The following is a 12,963-nucleotide window of genomic DNA, read 5'->3' on the forward strand; positions in this document are numbered from 1 at the left end:
ATCCACTTGGCGCCTCTAGACTGAGCATTTTGAGATCCTTTGTGATTCCTGTTTCTTGACTACCCTGGTATCATATCATAGCATGTGCATTTCATATAGGTTTGTATACTCATACTTTTGTACTGGGCGTTCTTATCGCTCACGTCCTCGGTTTTGTTTATTCTTGGACACCCCATTCCCTCGGGGCAGGCCTCAGGTTGGATGGCTCAGGAGGAGCAGGAGGAGGACGTTGAGTAGCTGGTTGGTTTAGTTTTCAGTGTTTTCCATTTGATTCGATAGGGTTGTATTGGATATTTTATTTGGAGTTATTCTAGACTTCGATTGGGTTGTATAACTATTGTTGTTGGCCATATTTCCGCTGTTATCTCTGATTATAATTGATTAGGTTAATTGCATGCTTAGTTTTTGATTAGTAGGTGATTCTGGAACGGGTCACTACATGCGTCCCGAATATCACATGAATTATACCTTTGTCTTCCTGATCTGATGAAGACGACGTCTCGAAGTCGAATCTGTTCATCTCTGATCTGAAACGACAATAACAAATATACTGTATCAATATGTAGTTCAAATCACAATCTGTTCTGAACAATACCCAATTCAGTATATAATCTGATCTATATCTGAACAAACCACAATCTGATTGATATCAACAAGATCATAATATAACATAAATCAATACTGAATCTGACCAATCTGCGCCAACTGATGTTTAGACGGCATATCATATCATGTCGATAACCCGACAATCTCAACATCACAAATAACCTATCAGAACTTGGAGTCAATACCATAATATCATTCTTCTAATTCCAGCATATGAATGTCTAACAACTGCATCTTCAGAAATGCTGAAATATATAATACAGACATACGGTATTATTTCCTCTATCTGACTTCACATAACTACTGAATAACCTATCCAGACCCATAAGAATAATCCTCTATTCATTCTTAAATCAAGAATACTACCATTTAGTTTGAAGTCTCAGTCAATATCTTCTAAAATTCATAACAATTGTATAACCAACTTATTCTTAAATCTGTCTTCGATTATACAATATCTACGGTAGTATAAACACTATATCTGAATCATATTCAATTCTGACAATATCATAAATTCAAATCTGGTCTAAACGTAACAAAACTTACGTCCAGATGAAGCCTGCTTTGATAGGAACACAGTACTGTAGGCGGATTTAAAATCGGACGGGCGGATTGTTCACAATCTCCAACTTTTCCCTCGGTTTCTTCTTTTTCCCTTCTCCTTCTTATTTCTTTCTGATTCTTGTTAATTACGTTTGTATATACATATATATATACACATCTCGCATGAAAGGCAAGTGGCTTATTCTTCATGCTGCACGTCGCTCGCTAGGGCGGTCAAAACTTGCTCGCTAGGGCGAAGCACTCTCGGCCCTCACAATTCTACATGCGCGCTCGGGCGGACAAAAAGTGCCGCCCGGGCGAAGGACTCTCGGCTTTCTACCATTAAACCCTCTCGCTCGGGCGGTCATAAACTCCCGCCCGGGCGAATGACATTCGGCCCAAATCTTGTGTCCCTCATAATTTTTTCCAATTTGATCTCGAACTGGCCCGGGTATAATTATATCAAGTCATAATCAACAAATCATCTCAGATTACGTTAATTAAATTCTCGGGCATTACAGGAACATAGGACATGAAATCATACTCAAACCTGACCCATTATCCTTATTTAAAGTTGCAAATCATAATTTTATTCGTATATGTTAATTTATCCAAACTTGTACCTGATACGAGTCAAATGAGTCTATAGCCTCAGGCTCAAAATTTTTGGTTACGGCCTACGGGGTACTACATGTTTGCATTCTATCATCTCCAACTCTCAAGTCTCGCCTCCGCCTTCTATCTTCTTCATCGAGAATAAAAAATATATGCAAAAGTTATATCAAAAAAGGAAAAAAAAAATACGGTACCTTAATACAAATTCATCTCACAAACACAAACATATGTTATTTAATTGAAAAAAATTCTGCAATTGATTGAATTTTTTGTGAAGACATAATAGGTTGATTTGAGACGAATACAACAAATATAACATAGTTTTGACTTTCATTGGATTTTCATATGCAACGTTGAGGGGCGAATGCTGGTTGGGGCAAAAACCGAGCAAAATTGCCTAATTGCATATTAAAGTGATAAAAATCTTGGTGAAATTTTGCCCTATAATTTTAACATTGTTCTAAAAAGTCCGTTTAAGCTTCGCTTAAGCGCGCTCTCGACAAAAACGCCCCGCTTCGAAAAAAAGCGGAAAAAAGCGGTTAAACTGTAGTTTGACCGAATTAAGCGTAATTAAAGTCTTTAATTAAGTGTGTTTAAGTACAATTAATCGTATCTATTTATTTTTAAAATTTTATTTTGAAGGCATGTCTTTTTATTTTAAAATAATATATTAGGTTTATAATTTAGATGTTTATTTTTAAATTTTAATTATTATTAAGCATGTCTGATAATGATTTGATAAATATTTAATATTTTTTAATGTGGTCTAGTTGCAAAAACAAATAAATATTATAATTTTGAGATTTTTATGCTTTTATAAATACAAGAATTAATGCATCAGAGTTAAATTTATCATATTTGTATATTATTTTATTTATTTATTGGTTTGAGATAATTATAATTACACTAAAGATAAAAAAACATTTTTACACATTTAAACTTGAAAAACTCCCAACTTTAGCTGGCCAAATGAGAAAATAGAGGTAATTTTGCAAATATCTATGCAATGAAGCTTCTACACAGTTTATGACTTCAGCATATTTTTAATTACGTCATAAAAAAAATAAAACGAAGAATTATTTTCTCCAATATTTATCATGAGTATGCGTCAGGAAATTAATCTAATGTTCGAAAAATGATACTTAAATGTAGAAGTGTGGATATCTCAAATTCAAATCTTGATAATTTTATTTCCATTTTAACTCAAGTTATATTATATACTATCGTGAATAAATTATATTTTTGGTTTTATAATTTTTGCGTTATCTATTTTTGGTCTTGTTATTACTCGATTCATAATTTGAGTCTATTAATTTGCAAGTTTTTTTTTTTCGATTTCAGCCTTTTGCATCAAAGTACGTTACATCGGACATGTCAGAAATATTAAGCATAACATCAACAATTTTTTATATCATGTGATCATTTTGGCGTCACTTCACAAAATAAATGAAAAATAATTAAAATTAAAAACAAAAATGCAAATATTCAACTAAAATTATAAATTGACCGATAACCTACCTGATCAAAATAAAACCTGAAAGCTATAATATTACAGAAAACAAACTAATGCAGTTGAATTGAATTAACCGGCAACAACGTTTGACTTATATATTTTAATTCGATACATATATATTTTTACAATCTAAACTCAATCGAATAAAAATAATGAAAACTAAAATATTAGAAAAAGTAAATACAATGATGAATAATTTTAAAATTTTTAAAAATAATTATTGATCTTAGTTTAATCTTTGTGAGAGGAAGTTTAAAAATAAAGAGTCATACTCATCCACACCAAAAGCAGTTACTCTACCTTAATTAATAAGTTACTCTACCTTAATTAATAGGTATACATATATTTAATAAAAAAAACTTATGAATGTCAAATTTGTGAGACATATGTTCTACTTATCTCAATTCATTAAAAATATTTTTTTTTTCAATTCAAAATATTATTTTTGTTATATTGTGATAAATAAATATTATAATATTATATAATATATGCTGGTTTGAATAAAAAAAAAAGTATTATTTTTATGTCAAAAGTATATTGTGTAATATATATTGACCTGAGTTAAAAATTTTAATTTTCACTGCAGGATAGATCGGATCGACCCATCTCACATATCTATATCCGTAAGACTGTTGTACATGAGACATACTCTATATTTAATTCAAACCAAATATGTTTATATAATATAGTTTTTGTTTATTAAAACTCAAAAGTTAAATTAAATGAGCTCAATTCAAATTTGATTACAGTTTAAGGGTAAAGCGATGTGGTGTCAAAAATGATACAGGTATTTAATAAGAGCTTTAGGGTGAGCTTTGATAGTAATAAAAAGTGGGCTTCGTATTGCGTTTACAAAAATTTGGTTCACTTTTTTGAATAAATAAAAAATCGGTTACTAGTATTTTTCGTTTTTTTGTCTACTTTTTGCTCGATAATTTTGTTTTGTAAAATTATTAAACGCAAACCACCATTTAAAATATTTAAATTAAACACATCTCAATTTTCACAAAACTTTTGTTACAGTCTCACGAGTAAATTTTGTGAAATAAATCTCTTATTTGGGTCTCACATAAAAATTTATTACTTGTTAGGAAAATCATCAGGGAATTCTTATACAGTGAGTCTCATGTGAGACCGTCTCACGGATACTAATATGTGAGACGGATCAACCCTACCCATATTCACAATAAAAAGTAATAATCTTAGCATAAAAAATAGAGTGGGTCTCATGTGAGACCGTCTCACGAATCATAACTTGTGAGACGGGTCAACCCTACCCGTATTCACGATAAAAAGTAATACTCTTAGCATAAAAAGTAATATTTTTTCATGGGTGACCCAAATAAGAGACCCGTCTCACAAATATGACCCGTGAGACCGTCTCACACAAGTTTTTGCCTAAAAAATAATATTTTTTCATGGATGACCCAATTAAGAGATCCGTCTCACAAATACGACCCGTGAGACCGTCTCACACAAGTTTTTGCCATTCTGAGTGGATCTCATGTGAGACCGTCTCACGGATCTTAATCTGTGAGACGGGTCAACCCTACTCATATTCATAATAAAAAATAATACTCTTAGCATAAAAAGTAATACTTTTTCATGGATGACTCAAATAATATATCCGTCTGACAAATACAACCTGTGAGACCGTCTCACACAAGTTTTTGCCTAAAAAAATATGGATGGATCAGAGAAGTCATAAAAAAGTGTTTTGTGCCAATGCATATGATGTTTGAGACGAATGGTAGGGTTTACAAAGATTATATCCGGAGGATTATACCTTATGCCAGGGAGGATCACATATACGCTCGAGGATCCAAGTCCTTTAGGTTAGGGAACCGATCATATATGGGAGGATCACTTAATCTCGATGGAGAATCGCTTAATTATGTTCGACGATCACCTGATCCTACTTGAGGATCACATAATCTCAGGCCAATAATTGAATTTTCAGGAGAATGATCACCAAGGCAGAAGTTGATGAGGGATCACCGGTCATCTCAATAGAGGAGTCACGAGAGAGTCCATCCTCACATTCAAAGGATATCCACCACAGTTCCAAGGTTTGTATTGCCACCTAGACTGTCGACTGAGGAAGTTTGTTGAGTGGCAAGTTGTAAGATACAAGAAATCCTTTCGTCCTTTAACCAGAAAACAAAAACAGAAGATGAGTCCAGACAGTAGAACCACAAAAACCCAAGTCTAAATTTTGTAGAAGAGCCAATGAAGACAATGTGTATGATGATGAAGATCTCTAGTGTTCGAGGATGAGATTCCTGGAGTCAAAAGAGTCCGGTTTTAGGTCGGACAGATAACAATTTCAGTTGATTGTGCTACTAGATCAATAAAATTGCCAAATGAGTTCAAATCTATATTGTGTGATGACTCATAGGAGTTTTTGACAGGCAATTGTGAACAAATCTCAGCAAGCGCTCAGGAGAAATTTTCGAGGAAATTTTTACTTGGTCTTTTTATAAAAAGTGTCCAAACTATATTAAACAGTGAAATTGATGAATATTTTGTAAAAGAAGGCTTCAAAGACACTTTTTGTATAAGAGTGTTTCCAATACAAAATTCAAGTAAAGTTGATGATTTAGCTATTTTAATGTATAAATAATACATTGGCCACAACCTTCGTTATTAAGTTATTTGTGTTTGATGATAGTTAAAAGGACACTGGTATATTGGTTATGTAATACATTATATAAAACAAGTCATTTGGCAATTTTGACGAAATTTTTGCAGAGATTTCCCTATAAAATATCAAACATAGATAAAAAAAAAACACAATATTGACAACACAATGAGTCAATAACCAGAGAGATTTTATAATAATGCAGGCCTAATGTCCGCATTCATTCATCCAGTAGTCAACATATATTATTTTTGGAAATACCAAAATTGTTATTTGTAGATTAACCAATTAGAATGCTGGCCGGAAACAGGTCGGAAAGGCCACATTTTCCATCCAAAAATTATCAAAACACAATATATGGGAAAATGTGTTGGTGCAACTACTACCCTAGTATATCTGTATTAATTCTTCTCCATGTGTGTGGAACTCCGTATGTATCTGCTCTGCTGCTTGCAAACATCTTCATCCAAGTTTGATAATTTTCTTTTAGACTTACCAGTGGCATTCCTATGTGGAGATCTACTTTATTTTTATCAGTCATTAAGATATTTATTTTTGCATTGAACTTTTAAGTTCTCAAATCCTCGCATTTCTCCAACTAACATTCCTGTAAAATAAATGCGAACCAGTTGAGAAATCAAAGGAGTAGTAATCAACAAAACTACGAATGGTAAAATACCAACATATGTCATGAGCTTGAGGAAAGCAGTGGATATCCAGGCACGAGTTTTTCTTAAAAATATTTACTTGACATTCTTTGAACACAAGATTGCATAATCAAATGAATGCAAATCAGATTCAACTCGAAGAATCATGAACTCAAGCAGAAACCTAAGCTATTAAGTTTCAAGTTTCAAAGTTGTTGAATCGACAAAATTCCAAGGTGGATCACAAAGCAAACATTAAACACACAAACCTCATCCACACAAAATAATCTCTAACTTTTCGAGAAGTTGAACCTCCGTACACATTGAGAAAGTTAAACAATGATCCACGACTAGTGATCATGAAAGATGGGCCAAACCATTTGGACAAATACAAACAAAAATAGAAAAAAACTTGTGTTAGACGATCTCACGGGTCGTATTTTATGAGACGAATATCTTATTTGGGTCATCCATGAAAAAATATTATTTTTTATGCTAAGAGTATTATTTTTTATTGTGAATATCAGTAGTGTTGACTGTCTTGCAGATAAAGATTTATGAGACCGTCTCACAAGAGACTTACTTCCAAAAATATGAAGAATAATAAGAAAGACTACACACAACTCATTATTGAAAAATCAGATTAAAATTCTCTATAAAATTAGTCAATTGTAGTTTATTTTCATTTGTTTATTTACAATTTTCATTAGCTTAATTTCTTTAGTTTAACATATTCATTCTTTTTTTTTTCAATTGTAAAAATATTAAATCAATTTATAATGATAATATTAAATTTGTTGTTAACGAGTTTTCTTATCAATAACTATCAAATCGAGATCTACATCGTTTCAATATAAAAATCAAATTATTCATTTGTATCGATTTCGTATCTGGCAAGTTGATGCAGATTTTTTTTTTTTTTGCAAACAACATTATTTGATCAAAATATATATATATATATATATATATATATATATATATATATATATATATATCGACCTCGATACAATTTCTACGACAAATTTATTGAATATAATTATTTAGTACAAACATAAAATTGGGAATTCTCTTTACCCGTATGACCTTGTCTCTCCTCTTTCAGGCTGCTTCACTTTCTGTCTTTCTGATTCTTCAATTTCCTGCCCGGCAAACAGCAAACAAAAACACAAACAAAAATCGTCAATCAAATTCTACAACCGGACAAATAATATATTGATCTAATCTGGTTTCCGTCATGAGTATTCACTACCGCTGGCCGGGTACTGGAGGGCGGCGCCGCCACCATTGATGGTATCAAGGTCAACGTAGTTAATTTATAAAGACCCTCTTCGCTGATTTTGATACCAACAACAGTGGTAGCTCCGCCGCATCAAAGCCATCTGTATTACGGCGACAGGTGTTCACCGGGTCCGAGGAATCGAGGGTCTGTCCCCGACCATTTTATAAATATTAAATGATAGACAAAGAATCTGATCACCAAGTTGTTAGAAAAAAAGTGTTGTACTTCAAGCAGTACTACCAATGCTCACACAAAGTAAAGATTGCAGTACTCAAGATAGAGCAGTACACTTGTCCTATCATAAACTAGTTAGCATAGTGAAATTCACATATCATCAGTCGTCGGTGAACGAAATAATTAATTTCAAGTTATAATATAAAAGTGTTAAAATTAGACACGATTCAAAACTCGACACAGTTTAATCGGAAAAAAATAAAGTTTGGATTTGAGATTTTCGGGTTCAGATTAGATCAGGTTCGGGTCAAATAGCTAACCCGAAAAAAAAATGATCAGGTTGGGTTGGGTTGGATTGAGTTCGGGTTGACACGAATTTTAATTTTTTTTTTTAAAAATAAATAATTAATTAATATTACCTACATTTTTATATTTTTTATGTCTGAAAAAATATTTATTATATATTTATATCATAAATTTTCATAATTTAATATTTATTTTGAACATATTTTTTTAATTTTTTAAACAATTATTTATTTGATTTAGTAAATATATTTTATTTTTTTACCATTACACTTTCAAATTTAAATCATATATATTAGTTAAATTTGTTATTATGTGTTTAAATTTTTTTTGAATTTTATTTAATTTTCTATAAAAAAAAGTATAAAAATCAAAATCGAGTTGATCGGGTTGATTTCGGTTCGGATTGAGAGTTTTCGGGTTGGCTCGGATTCGATTGAGCAATTTTTGAATAGTATTATTGCCTAAATCGACCCAACTCACCCGAATTAACACATTTTTTTAATAATATTTGGATTTGTTAAAATTTTAGATATAATTATATTATTATTTGGTAGCGCAAGATATTACAATTATATGTACTAATAGGTACAGTTTTGTACATAGGATATGATAAGTAAGAGATATACAGTATAAGGATAAATCAAGGATAAATATAATGATAAGATAATATGTTGAATGTTTTGTATGATTTTAACAAGAGTGATTAAATTTATATATTGACATGTAATGACAAAATTAACCCTATCACAAAAACTTATATTTCATTGTTATCAATATCTTGTAATTGCATATCTCAATGCTTAAATTACGCTATATATATATTATTTATATGTATATAGGTCCTAAAGAATAATTTTCGTTTCTTTTGTCTTATTTTGGAAATTATTTAAACAATTTCTCTCCCTAATTCAAAGATGATCATCGGTCAAATTTGATTTTTGCCTTTTTCTTTATTGTTTTATAATCTTTTTCATATCGAAGGGACCTAGTAACTATTTGTGTGTGTATATATATGTATGTATTTAATAAACATTTAACATTAACTTAAATGCATTTAAATAAATGATGGTAATTAAGTAATTTGTAGTATATTTTATCATTAAATTAAAATTATCACACCTCTTAGATGTTTTATCCTTCTAAAAATGTATTTATCAAGTGTTCATGAATTATTAAATTTATCAATTTCTTAAACTGCAAGCTATGGGTTCATTGTTTTTGGTCTTTTTATGTTTTTTTTAATTCATTGTATCAAAATATTTTTTTCATATTTATGATATATATATATATATATATATATATATATATATATATATATATATATATATATATATATTCTAGCGAATTTATAAGTCCAACTAAAAGATGTTTCGAAGTAGGTCCGTTTGAAATTCCTTAGGTGGCCCAAATACGAGCTCAAAGTCCAAAGAATATATAATATGGATCGATAGCTTTCTTCGGGCTTTCTCGAGTGAATTTCGATCTGTGTAATCTTTTTACAACATTTCAAATTGTGGACAACATGAATGCGGGATTTTGTTTTTGTTTTTTCCTAAAAAGTAACATTTGTTATCTTTCAGTTATTTAATTGGCAGCAATTATTATTTTATTCAACTAAGCTAAAAACATGAAAACGTGTTTGATTATTCTAAAAACATTAAAAAAAATTCCATTAATTATTAGGTCTCTTGTAATGCGGTCTAACAAATCTTTATCTATGAGACGTGTCAACTCTACCGATATGCACAATAAAAAGTAATACTATTAGAATAAAAAATAATATTTTTTCATAGATGATCCAAATAAGATATTTATCTCACAAAATACGACTCGTGAGACCGTCTCACAAGTTATTGCCTACTTTGCAGAACATTTTAAAAAAAAATTATTTTTGGAAAAAAGTTTTATAAAATCTTATCCAACCACATTTATAAGTTTTCTAAATATTTAAAATATTTGTCAAGCAAAACCAAAATATCAACAATTTTTTTTTTTTTACAAAAATTGATCATACATACTAAAAGACATTTCTAAAAATTAAAAGACAAAAACTTGTGTGAGACGGTCTCACGGGTCGTATTTGTGAGACGGATCTCTTGTTTGGGTCATCCATGAATTAGTATTACTTTTTATGCTAAAAGTATTACATTTTATTGTGAATATGGGTATGGTTGACCCGTCTCACAGATTAAGATCCGTGAGACGGTCTCACATGAGAATCACTCAAATTAAAATTATACAATTCCAAACCAAATGCAAATAAGAGGAGGAGATAAGGATAAATTCAGCGCAATTAAATGCAACCAGATCATGTCATTATCCTTGTCTTTAATTCGTTATCTTTTATTTTGTGAACGTCATTGTCATTATATCATCTATACCTTATTATTATTACAAGAAGGTGTGGAAAATCTATTCATCGATTTGGTCTTTATTATATATGACACTAAATACCATGCTTCTTCCATAACATTGTTACAAAACGATAGTAAATTTTAAAATTTAACAAATTACGTTTTTTAAATAATTATTTTAAAAATTATCTTTAAAATACTTAAAATTGTTTATGTTTATGAAGAGATTTATATAACAGCATGACTGTGTGTGATGGTGATGATAGTCATAGTTTATATTAAATAAGACCACCTCAAATATATTTTTAATCGTTTCGGTAATGTTATCAAGTTGACCGAAATTGAAGGAGTTATTCACAATCACGAGAGCCAAATGATGGCGGGTTTTGTTGGGGAAAAACCCATAAACTGCATAATTTATCGTACTAAATCATAAAAATTTGACTGAAAAACTTAAGCGGAAGCATATTTGAAACCATATATTTGAATTCTTTAGACTGTGCCTTGATCTTTCAGATCTACACGCTCTTTTCTTTAGAGAATCCTAGAAAATGGGGGAGAGAATAGGAAACGTGATAACGCGAGATCTGGGAACCATGACTCATATATATAGATAATGTTTATCATTATCTCCTGATATTTCTGTTTTAGCTCGTCATAAAAACCAAAATTATACTTACGTCTCTACACTTTAAAGACCTACAACCTATTAGGATACCGTTTAGTTCATTGTATGAAATATATAATATGGAGATAAGTAACATTTTGTAATAAAAAAATAAATAAATAATGATAGTTAAGATAATATTTGATTTAATTGATTTTATTGATTAAATTTGAGATAATACAATATTATCATTTTGTCATTGTTTAAAATATTAATAGAATATTAATAATATTATTTATTAAGAATAATATCGTAGTTTTATATTATTGATTTGATTGAAGTGAGATAAATTATTATAACAAAAAAATAATAATAATAACAATGTGACAGACCACATGGAATAATAATTATTTTAAAAAAAATAATGATTGCTAGTAACTCTGTACATTGAAAATCGAATCGATTGCCCATTACGATCGATCGATCGATATGCGATGGAGTTAGGTGAACTTCGACCAGTCACGTGTATGTATTGGAGTTAGGTTGACGTCCCGTATACAATTTTTAATTAAATTAATATAATTACTCCGTTCAATTAATAATTATTTATTAATTGAATAATAATATCTTATTTCGTTTCCAACAGTTTGAAAGACATGTTATTGAAAGTTTTGTCGCATATCGACTTATATATAAAATATTTTAGAGTTTTATATATTGACATACAGTGTTAGTTGTCTCACATTGGTTAGATAAAATATCTGAAAGTTGCATAAATAAATTTGGACAATTTTTTTTTTTCAACTGACTATTAAAATTGATTTTTTTATCTAAGTTTCAATCTTCACGCTTTTTAATTAATAAAAATAAAATAAAAATTTGTGTGAGACGGTCTCACGGGTCGTATTTGTGAGAAATATCTCTTATTTAGGTCATCCATGAAAAAATATTATTTTTTATGCTAAGAATATTACTTTTTATTGTGAATATAGATAGGATTGCCCGTCTCACATATACAGATCTAATTAAAGTCGAGTAATAAATTCTTTGAATGGATAAGGTCAGAAAGTTTGGTTTAAGATAATGGGCACGAATCCTATCGTTGGCGGTTGGAAGAAGTGAAGAAACAGGCCCCTTGATTGATCCACTCTACATTTTCCAGAACGAATAATTCTCAAATTGGTCAAATTTATTTTAGGTTCTTTTGTGAATTTCAATCATAAAAATTATAACTACAGCTTATTAATAATAAAAATATATTGATAGCTTAAAAAAATAGTTGCGTGCTAATAATTAATATAAAATATTTTCTTTTATCGTTTTCCTTTTGCAGCAAGAGTTGATTAATTTAATTAAATTCCAAATATTTAAATGTACGTCACCTATCTCGAGTCTTAACCCAATTATAAATATCGTTATCAATAAAGTACCATACTATAGATATGCAAATCAACATCAACCAAGATATAGCAGTACTTTCAGATTTTAGTCCATATCGACTTTGTCTGCGTTAAAAATGTGTCGATTTTATAAGATAAATTTAATTCGTTGAAAAATATTATTTTTTATGTTGAAAAAATTATTTTTTATTATAATACGACGGTGTTAACGTATCTGACGAATAAAAAATTTTAATTAACTCTCTGCCATGCCAAATTTTATATGACTGTTTCTAATG

The 12,963-nt window shown here is 29.9% G+C and overlaps 1 long non-coding RNA gene across 1 annotated transcript; it reads right to left on the minus strand.

The window, feature by feature from the left end:
- Positions 1–5,726: 5,726 nt before the first annotated feature.
- LOC140838516 (uncharacterized) lies at positions 5,727–8,123 on the minus strand. The gene is made up of 2 exons (XR_012119609.1): positions 7,640–8,123; positions 5,727–6,525 (listed from the first exon to the last, which is right to left on the minus strand). It is a non-coding gene; the product is annotated as an uncharacterized lncRNA (long non-coding RNA).
- Positions 8,124–12,963: the final 4,840 nt, after the last annotated feature.

The sequence above is a fragment of the Primulina eburnea genome, chromosome 8 (genome assembly GCF_022965805.1).
Source record: "Primulina eburnea isolate SZY01 chromosome 8, ASM2296580v1, whole genome shotgun sequence".
Lineage (NCBI taxonomy): Eukaryota > Viridiplantae > Streptophyta > Magnoliopsida > Lamiales > Gesneriaceae > Primulina > Primulina eburnea.